Below are 10,148 nucleotides of genomic sequence, written 5' to 3'. Positions count from 1 at the left end.
TAACTTTCTCAAAGAAGTTATGTGAGAATTAATGAGACCTAAAAATTGCATCTTTAATATGATAGCTAACCTTTATTAGTTACAGTGTTCATGCTGGGTCAGGTGCTGTTTTAAGATCTTAATGGATATTAACTCATTGAATCCCCACAAGTTCATGGGCACATTCTATTATCCCTGTTTTATAGAGGAGGAAACAGATGTCTGAAGCTAAGTAACTTGTCCAAGCTAACATAGCTAATAAGTAGCAGATCCAGTATCAACCTAGGCAGTATAGCTTCTCTGTTTCCTCCACCATGTGCCGTCAGTTAGTACAGAAATAGAAACCATCAGTATGATAGCAAACATAGTGTTTAGTATTCCTTTCAGCTTATCATTTTATGCTTACCCCTATAAAGTTACACTGGGGAGAAAACAAATAAATGAACTGAGTGTCCATTTATCTTCACCTAACATTAATTGTTACATGCCCTGAACAAATAGGAAAAAGACTTATTTCAGAAAACAATATGTATGTAAGTGGCCACTAAAGACAGTTTTCTGCATTGTTTGTATTCATTCCTGGGACATGTATTTAGAGACTTCTGTGTTCCAGGCTTGTGCTAGACCTGGTAAAACAAAAATGAGTAAAACATGATACTTATTCTCAAGTATCTCACACTCCTTCTTCTATGATAGATTCTTATAAGCCCTTTGATATTTAGTAGAGGCAGTTCTTTCCTCCAGAAACTTACAGTGTCCTTTCTGCATTAGGATCTTAGTGCAACATTGCTCTGCAAACTTGGACCAGGGCAGAGTGAGATAGCAGAGGAGCTGTGCCAGCGTCTACAGCGAAAGGAAAGGATGCTGCAGGACCTTCTAAGTGATCAAAACAAAGAAGTGGTATAAGATGAAATGGAGATTCAAGGCCTGCTTTGGTTTATGCGCACCAGGGAGCAGGAAAGCCAAGTAAGGATTAATGCACAGATCAGAAAAGTATCACGTAGTGCATTTACAGTCTGCAAATAGGAAGCATCTGCAGACTACAGATGCATGTATATTTATATATTTTACAGTCAACTCTGTTAGTTTCTTTCCTTCTATTTATTACCTAGACCACAGTTTTATTTATTTATTTATTTAGAGGTGGGGGTCTCGCTGTGTTGCACAGGCTGGTCTCGAACTCCTGGGCTCAAGCAATCATCCTGCCTTGGCTTCCCAAAGTGCTGGGATTATAGGTGTGAGCCGCTGCACCTGGCCTTAGACCACAGTTTTACATTAATCATCAAAGTATGAAACATTTCTTGAAAACCTTGCATTTGGAAGGGTGCCTAAACAATACATGTATCCATTAACTTCATTACATACATTTTCTTTTCCTTAATAATCTGATCATTTTGAGAGAAAGGAGTAGGGGTTGTGAGTGTTTTGGTTTTGATTCTAAATTATTAAGACTTGAGTGATATTTTGCATTTCCAGTCAAGGTATGGGAAAACTTACACTCAACATGTTTAGTCTTAGTTTTTGTAAAATCTGAGTTATCTTAAGAGGGAAAAAAGATTGCATTTTTCAGAGGTCATGGTGAGAGTAAACAATCTCATAATAGTATGGGGTATATTAATTTCACAAAATTTAAGAAGTAAATTCTTTTTTTTTTCGAGAAGAGAGAAGATGGTGCAAGCCTTAATGGAAAGAAATTCAGAATTACAGGCCCTGCACCAATATTTAGGAGGGAGAGACTCCCTAATGTCCCAAGCACCCATCTCTAACCAGCAAGCTGAAGTTATCTCCATTGGCCCCCACTCTTGGAGAACAGACTGATCAAGTAAGAACTATGGACTTAGATAATTCATGCTGATTCCATTTTCTTTTTACATTTGAGGTGTAAGTTTGATAATTTTAATACCAAATTCTGAGAATATTCTCAGTACTGTCATTGTGGTCATAGTTCCTGCATCTTCCTAAGTCCCCCGACTTTTCCAATTTTTTAGGGTTCAATGCAGATACCTTCCAGAGATGATAGCACTTCATCGACTGCCAAAGAGGATGTCAGCATACCCAGATCCACATTAGATAAGTATCAAATTTCATTTCATTAAGGGACTTTGTTTTTCTCTTGTTTTTCCTTCTAGTAATCTCCGTATTAATAGGTTTGGCCAAGACTCTTTTCTCTTCCCACCTTAATGGAACAAACAAGTTTGGAATTCCTCTGAAAGGCTGAAGAACTGTCCTTACCATATGTTGAGTTGAGGTTATTGCTCTGGGTTCACAATTTGGCCAGAGAAACTCTATCATTACTCTCCTTTTCAGATAGCTTTGCAGGGATTCAGAAATGCAGGAGGTAGTGGTTCCAATACTGCACAGCACAGCCATGAGCTGACACCTTTTTCCGGGTATCTTTCAAGTCTGGGGCCACTCACTGTAACTTGACGTCACCTACATGAAACTTAGGAAGGGTAGGCAATGTACATTGAGTTATTTGCCAAGCCTAGCCCCATTCAGGGGATGGTTTAGAAAAGCCTTACAAGTAGTCATTCTCTAGCAGGAAAGCTTTACACTAATCAAAGAGTAAAAGAATGTTGGATTTGTTTTATTTATTCTTTATTTGCCTTTTTAAAAAAGTGTACTTTTCCCTAAAGTTTTTGATTTTGGAAATTTCAAACCTACAGGAAAGTGGCAAAAATAGTATAGTGAATACTCATATACATTTTTATTCAGACTTACCAGTTATTAACATTCTGCCACATTTGCCTTTTTTCTTTCTATTACACACACATATGTAGTTGTAATGTATTTTCTGAACCACTGGGGAATTTCTTACAGAAATCATGACACTTTATTCCTGAATACTTCAGTGAGTATTGCCTAAGAACAAGGGCGTTCTCCTACATAGCTACAATATAATTATCACACTCAGAAAATTTAACCTTGATATAGGCTTTGTATCTAAGCCTATAGATACAGGCTTAGACTATACAGTCCACATTCAGAGTTCCTGTTGTCCCCATAATGTTCTGTATAGCTACTCTGGTTTCCCCCAACCCAGGGGTTATGAATTGTGCTTAGTTGTCATGTCTCTTGGTCTCTAATCTAGAACAATTGTCTAGCTTTTTTTTTCTTTAGTGAGATTTGCATTTTTTTTCTTGTTAGCTGGATATATTTCTTTTCTTTCTTTCTTTTTTTTTTTTTGTCACAGAACACTGTTTGCAGTAGAGGAAACTGGCATTGCAGTTTGGTGGTATAATGGCTTATTCACATAAAACATTACATGTTCATCCTTTAGCACAAAAAGTCCTAATGGCGCATACCCTATTAAAATTCAGGACATCTCCAATATTATCTCTGTCTGTTTTTCTTTGTCATCTTTTTTTTTTAAATAAACATTTTCAAGGTTTGTCCAAAAGAAGGCCCTATAGGTTCTTGGCTAGCAGAAGACAATTCAGAACAGCTGTTGCACACTTGGACTGTCACCTTCTCCAGGCTGGCAGTTGATATCTTATTTTTTTCCAACTAATTTTTATTAAAAAAATTAAAAAATGCTCCAACTATCAGTTTTACAAAATCTCTAAGGGAAACGCAAGAGCAAGGTGCTGAGGTAAAAAACACCTGAGGCAGCTTTTTCTGTGTGTTTTTCCCATTAAAAAAATCTGTAAATTTAATGCCCTGGGCCAGCAACCTTGGTAAACTTCTACTTTCCTCCACATTTTTTTTTAAAGAAAGAAATCATTTTGCTGAATATTGATGGCTTATACACCAAAATGCGAAAAGACAAAACACCTTCTTTCATTCTGGAATTTTTTCTTTGTTTGGTTGATTGGTTGGTTTGATGGGTTCCTGTTTTCCTCTTCCAAAACGCTAGGACATGTACCATTGACTCTTGTTCTTTTGAGTAACCAAGTGCAAATTGAGGTTGGTTTGTGTGTTTCACTTTTGTTCCTTTCATGTGATGCGATACTCAGAGCACTGCTTTCCCTGTGAGGGAGTGAGGTGCATAGATACGGAATTGAGATGGAGGGATGAGGGAATTCAAAAGAATGGAGATGAAGAAGAAGGGGAGGGGAGGGAGGGGAGAGATAAACAGAGAGAGATGTATAATTATATAGCAGTTTGCAAAAATCCAGTTTAAAACCTGTGAAGCAAAGAGAAATGGGTGTAAGAGCTAGACAGGCATGAGGAGTGACAGAGTTTCTTCTTCAAGGAGATGGTATCCCTTCTGTTGACATACACAGGTGATCCAGAACTGCTGTGATTGTCCTTCCTTTGAGATTTCCCTCTGGGTGAATTTTGTGTGGGTGGCCTCAAAGCTCCTCTCTATACCGTGAGACCTCCCAAAGGAAGACTTTATTCTTTAAAGTCTAGAAAAGCCTGCTTTCTCTTTAAAAAGAAAAAAAATTAATGATTGATTAAAAATTGTAGATGAGTTATTTGATATATTATTTCTAAAATATATTACTGCTGCAGGCACCCTGTGTAACCCACAGGCCACATATCTTAACATCTTTCCCTTCTAATATGTATATACATGTACAGAGACGACTTGTCACAAAAAAAGGGTGTGCATTTTGCTTGGCTTTGAACACATCACTATGTTAGTTCAACTAAAAGGGATAGCGTCGTGGGAGTTAAGGAGAGATCGGAGTGGATCGTGAAGTGGATGGCTGAAGCCTGCAGAAGCCCTGAGGGGGGTGAGAAGCGGGCCCAGTGGTTCTGGCAAACCTGGCTGACCTTCCCCACCCCTCCTCAGGGCCTCTTCAGAGTCCATGGCAGCCTCCGCAGACTTCTCATTCCTCAGATGGTCTTTGGTTTGCTCCCGATCTGGCTGGCTGTGTTTGGTCTCATTCTGTCAGGTGTTGGAAGGGCTCCATTCATCTGTTGTTTTGCTGGTGCCTGTGGGAGCCTCACTTGCTACGCTGTGAGGCGACTCCCTGAGGGTATTTCTGCTCTTGCTGCTTCACCTGTTGTACAGTTTCCCTGATCTTGTGCTGTGCAGTTGGGGTAGCAAAGAAGTGTCCAATAATTCTGACGATCACGTCCTCATTTTCATCTGGCGTTTGGTCATGAGGCACAATGACTTCTGCACTGGTTAAGTTCTGCGGTTCATTCAAGATCTTGACACCCTTGCCAATCACCCGGCCAGCTGTGGAAGAGGGCACTCTGATACGGGCTTCCAGCTTCACTTCTTCTTTGGGGTTAAAGAAGTTTTCTTCTTTCAGTTTCCCAAAGATCTGTCCATGGGCCCTGAACTGGGCTTCCGGTGGCCGGGTGATGATGACCATCCTTTCGTTGATGTCTGGGCCTTCCGCAGTGGTGATCTTGATGGAGGCTGTGGCGAATCTTGCCAGCTGTTTGATGTGTGCTCCCTTCTTCCCGATAATGGCGCCCACATCCTGGGTTGGGATGAAGAGATTCACAACCTCCTGCTCTGGATAAGAGTGATGATGTGGGAACGGGCTAACCTGGTGATGGGGATACAAGCTGGAGAAGTATCTGGAGTGCACATTCACAGCCAACATATCATTTTCAAAGGTCTCACGCAGCTTCTTCATAATCTCTATCTCAGCACTGGCGCAGGCCTCAAACTGTGCCCTTCACAGTGATGATTCTTTCCTGGTTATTTATGCTCAAATTCTGCAAAGATGAGATTGCTATCTTGGTCCCTGTTTCATGTTCAATTTTCTTCAAATTTCTGCCTTCTTTTCCAACCAAGCCATTGTGGGCCAAGATTTTCAGAGGAATCTCTTCGGCTAGTTTGTTCTCATCTGCCTCTTTCTGCATGATTTCAAGAATCATGAGGCATGCTTCAGAAGTCCCCCCTGGGGTGGCATGGATGGTGACAGGCTTCTCTGCAGCTCCAGAGTTCTCTTTTCTATGGATATCTATCCGAGACTGGGTGTGCTTAGTGATGTTCTTTATGGTCAAGCCCTCCTTTCTGATGATGGCACCAACAAACTGCAAACTGTAGGGAACCAGGACCTGCAGCAGGAAATCAATCTGTCTGGCCTAAGAAGCGCCCCCAGGGTTGTGGCCTTGCTCCCCGGGAAGAGTGGTCCCCATGCTGGGCTCACTGAGGGGGCGAAGGGGAGCTCACCTCTTCATCCGGGATGTAGGAAATCTTGAAGGACTAGTTCTCAAACTGATGCCCGCTTAGCCTCTCCATGTCTATTTTCTTCTCTTGTTGCATATGTGACGTTGACAACAGTGGTTTCTGTGTCTGTGTTGACTTGTTGTTCCACATTCTCCACTGTTCCATATTGAGCCAAAAGTCCATCCAACACCTCCCACTGGAGGTGAGGAGGGATGTTTCGAATCTGAATTTTTCTCCTCCTTAGCTTTTTAGAGACTGAGTAATCAACTTCCATGATTTTCCCATGCAATTCCACTTTACCCGAGAGGGTCTCGATGGCGCGGATGGCCCAGTTCTTGTCGGGGTAGTCCACGAAGGCGTAGCCGGACTTGATCAGGACCTGTCCGGTGGGGGGCAGCTTCTTGTCCCCAAAGAGCTGCCAGAGATCGTCAGCGGTGACGGCAGGGCTCAGGTTCCCGATGTAAAGATTGTTCATCATCCGTCTCTTCCCCGGGAGCCCGCGGCTCCCCCGGCCTGGTACCCGGCGCTCCTCGCCTCCTCCGCCGCCCTCCTCTCCTCCGCCGCCCTCGTCTCCTCCGCCGCCCTCCTCTCCTCCGCCGCCCTCGTCTCCTCCGCCGCCCTCCTCTCCTCCGCCGCCCTCCTCTCCTCCGCCGCCCTCCTCTCCTCCGCCGCCCTCCTCTCCTCCGCCGCCCTCCTCTCCTCCGCCGCCCTCCTCTCCTCCGCTGCCCTCGTCTCTCCTCCTCCTCCGCCAGCCCTCCCCGCCCACTGCCCGCCGGCCACCCATCCCCACCCTCAGCCTTGCTCCCCCGACCACTGCCGCTCGGCCCGCCCGGGGGCAGAGGCCGAGATTGGCATTTTGAAGAATCCAGGCCAGATAATATTCCTCAATTTAGCTGTGATTGTTTCCTCATGGTTAGATTCGAGTTAAACATTTTTGGCAGGAATACCATATGGGTGACTTCCTTCCTTCCTTCCTTCCTTCCTTCCTTCCTTCCTTCCTACCTTCCTTCCTTCCTTACTTTCTCCCTCCCTCCCTCCCTCCCTCCCTCCCTCCCTCCCTCCCTTCCTTCCTTCCTTCCTTCCTTCCTTCCTTCCTTCCGTCCAGCCTGGCTGCCTGCCTGCCTCTCGGTTTCAAGCAATCTTCCCGCCTCAGCCTCCCAAGTAGCTGGGACTACAGGCATGCGCCACCATGCCTGGCTAGTTTGTTTGTATTTTTTCTTAGAGACAGGGTTTTGCCATGTTGGCCAGGCTGGTCTGGAACTCCTAGCCTCAAGTGATCCACCTACCTCAGCCTTCTAAAGTGCTGGCATTACAAGAGTGAGCCACCGCGCATGGCCTGGATGACATCTTTTTTGGTGCCACACGTCATTGCATGATAATCAGTTTGTGTCTTCCTTGGTGATATTAAATTTAGTCATTTGGTTAAGGTTGTAGCTGCCAAATCTCTCCATTGTAAAAGGTTTATTTCCCCTTTAGTATATAAGTGATCTGCTGGCTGAATTTAAACTACGTTGGTAGTTTAAAAATAGTGATTTTCAGGGTTGGGCGCGGTGGCTCATGCCTATATCCCAGCACTTTGGGAGGCTGAGGCGGGCAGATCACTTGAGCTCAGGAGTTTGAGACCAGCCTGGCCAACATGGTGAAACCCTGTCTCTACTATAAAATACAAAAATTAGTCGGGCTTGATGGTGCATGACTATAATCCCAGCTACTCAGGAGGCTGAGGCAGGAGAATCGCTTGAACCTGGAAAGAGGAGAGATTGCCCCACTGCACTCCAGCCTGGAGGACAGAGCAAGACTCAGTCTCAAAAAAAAAAAAAAAAAGAAATTCTGATTTTCTGTTTGTAAAATTTTTTCTTTGTTTATTTGTGGGTATTATTTATAAAGAAGAACTGTCCTTTCCTTATCTCTATACCCCATTTGTTTTTATCAATATGGAGTTTTAAAAATCATTATATTATTGATTTTGGTCATTATTTCCTTTAATGCTCAAATTAACCCATATTTGGTCAGTGGGAGCCTCATCAAGCTGTTTCTCTGACCATTTGCCATATCCCCATCAGTTTTTTTTTTAGCATAGTTTCATAGTTTCTGGCACAATAAGATGTTCTATGATTACCTTTTGCTTTACCTGCCTCAGTCCCAGAATCAGCCATTATCTTAAAGAGCTCCCTGGTTCCTTTTGGTGGGTAATGGCATTCAGAAACTATCATCTGGACACAAGATGTGTTCATTGCTACATGAATGCCTTTTGCTTCCAGGTCCTTGTAAGAGAGCAGAGCTAGCAATGAATATTTTTAAGTATGTATGTGCGTATTTGTATACATAATGAAGATTTGATACTGATTTCTGCAATTCCAATTTAACAATATAGGTTCTTTTTTCTCTCATTTCATATTTGTATCTCCTTGAGAGCTCTGGTTACTTATAGCATCAATATGTTTCAAAATATTTACACATTTGCAGAATACTATAGTATGCAAAGGTAGTTTCAGAATTGCTACATAAATGCCACCATCAACAATAAATGTATTAAGTAATATTTAAGATTTTTTTGTAATTCTTTTTATCCTTAGGATATTTTGCACTGACAGTGTTCAGTTAGAGTAGTGAGTTCAAAAATTATTTGGATTAATTTTTTTATTATCTTCTGGGTAGTTTTATTATCTATTTGCTATATAGCTTTATTTATTTATATTAGTATTCAGTTTTAGATGTTTTCTCTCCCATTCATTGTCAAGCTGACTTACACTTAAAAATTAGACATTTACACAGTTTAAAACTCCAGTATATAAAACAATATACTCAGATGTCCCATATTTCCCTATCCCTTCCCTCCTGTTTCCACTCATCTCCTTCAGGTAATCAGTTTCATTTCTGGGTTATTCTTCCTGTATATCTTTTTGCAAAAATAAGCAAATGAATCATCTGTGTGTATATGTGATGTATATATATAATTCTTATTTCCCCTTTTTCCTAATATAAAACCTACTACCTTAGATGTATTCTTAAGCACATAGCTTGTTTTACTTAACATATTCTTAGAATCTCAAAATCAGTCCATAAAAGTTCATAAAGATCATCCTTATTCATTTTTTACAGCGGTATATAGTGCCATCTGTGAACATACTATAGTTTATTCCATCTTTTCTTTATAGCATCTAGGATGATTGCAGTATTTTGCTATGATAAATAATGCTACAAAGAACAATCTGTGTATGTTTTCTTTTTTCTTATTATTGGAATGTGTCCTCTATAAATTACTCAAAGGAGGCAGCAGATATCACATTATGTTAATAGCAATGAAAACTAGTGCTATATTTTCATTTTAGGAGACTTGGACACAGTTGCAGGGCTGGAAAAAGAACTGAGTAATGCCAAAGTGGAACTTGAACTCATGGCTAAGAAAGAAAGAGAAAGTCAGGTGAGTTTTCTAGTCAAGTCTTAATTTCTAAATCCCTATTATTTTTTCTTTCAAAATAGTTTATATTTAAAAGCATATAATTCTCCAAGTATAATATCTGAGTCCAAATGCCAGGTATGACTTTTTTCTTTTTGGAGATAAGTTATTTTATATATACATTATGTCAAAAAGATGCTCCTGTTTTTAGATTGGGACCCTTAAAACTTATTAAGTGCTGGAAAAACGTAACCCTCTCTCCCCATTGCTAACTGGAATAAAATAATTGTAAAGGCCGGGTGCAGTGGCTCATGCCTGTAATCCCAGCACTTTGGGAGGCCGAGGTGGGCAGATCACTTGAGGTCAGGGGTTCAAGACCAGCCTGGCCAATATGACGAAACCCCGTCTCTACTAAAAATACAAAAATTAGCCGGGTGTAGTGGCGGGTACCTGTAATCCCAGCTACTTGGGAGCCTCAGGCAGGAGAATCGCTTGAACCTGGGAGGCGGAGGTTGCCATGAGCTGAGATTGTGCCATCACACTCCAGCCTGGGCAACAAGAGCAAAACTCCACCTCCAAGATAATAATAATAATAATAATAATAATAATAATAATAATTGTAAAGCACTAGTGAAAAAAAGAAGTGTTGTGTGATTGCTGCTTAGAGTTATGACATTAGACCCATGA

General features: G+C 41.6%; 1 pseudogene; it reads right to left on the bottom strand.

Annotated features, from left to right (window-relative positions):
* Window positions 1-4,721: 4,721 nt before the first annotated feature.
* On the bottom strand, window positions 4,722-6,598 carry LOC109028618 (insulin-like growth factor 2 mRNA-binding protein 2; annotated as a pseudogene).
* Window positions 6,599-10,148: the final 3,550 nt, after the last annotated feature.

This window comes from Gorilla gorilla, chromosome 1 (genome assembly GCF_029281585.2).
Source record: "Gorilla gorilla gorilla isolate KB3781 chromosome 1, NHGRI_mGorGor1-v2.1_pri, whole genome shotgun sequence".
Taxonomy (NCBI): Eukaryota; Metazoa; Chordata; class Mammalia; order Primates; family Hominidae; genus Gorilla; species Gorilla gorilla.
The sequence above is the reverse complement of the archived record's forward strand: the minus strand, read 5'-3'. Positions and strand labels throughout refer to the sequence as shown.